We start from the raw sequence: 864 nt of genomic DNA on the forward strand, positions 1-864 counted from the left end.
GAGGATCCGGCCGAGGAATTTGGACGCTTCGAGGGTTGTCTTTCGATGAAGAAGAAGAAGGAGAAAAAAAAGCAGTTCTTCCAAGAAGACTTGTGTACACATAGCCGAATGAAAAGCAGTAACTGTCTCTGCGAGCTCATGCGGTGAGCGCGTCTTCACTTTGTCAACTCGTGAGTGCTGAGAGGTGAATTAAACGTGATAATGAACAACACTCCACAGCGAGACGCTTAATGGAGCGGAGGTGTCAACGCAGTGTGAGGGGAGGACTCGTCTCTTCTCCCGAGGGAAGCTTTCAGTTGACGTTCTCTTCACATCTCAACGCTCGGACCAACATCCCTGTTGACAATCCCCAAATTTTCATGACTTTTTCCTGTCCAGTTCAGTTAATTATCTAACAAGGCGGATTAAGGTTTCTAGCTAGTCAGACAATGAGTTATCTAGACGATCGTGAGGGAATTACTTCGCAGCTTAGCTATTCATTTGTTCGTCACCTAGTTGGAGAAATATTGAATTAGCAAGTCATCCTTAATTAACTTTTCAGTTATCAGGGGGAACAGTAAATGGACAATTATTTTTTAAATGATCGCACCACAAAGATCTGTTGTTATGATTCAAAATTTCGATCTTTTTTTTTTTTAAAGATGTGCGTGTTCGCCAAAGTGAAGTTACCCTGTCATAGTAATTAACAAAATAGTTTTTATTTGTTTGACTATTTTACCAAAGAGTAGAGCTTTTTTGTCTGTGAAATGTCTGTTACACACAAATACAGGTATCATATAAAATACAGTATATTCATTTTTACACAGGCACTCTTTCAACACGTCTGTCGCAATTTACGGATTTACTCTACCGACCATTTGTGTA

This window comes from Hippocampus zosterae, chromosome 6 (genome assembly GCF_025434085.1).
Source record: "Hippocampus zosterae strain Florida chromosome 6, ASM2543408v3, whole genome shotgun sequence".
In the NCBI taxonomy this organism is placed as follows: Eukaryota; Metazoa; Chordata; class Actinopteri; order Syngnathiformes; family Syngnathidae; genus Hippocampus; species Hippocampus zosterae.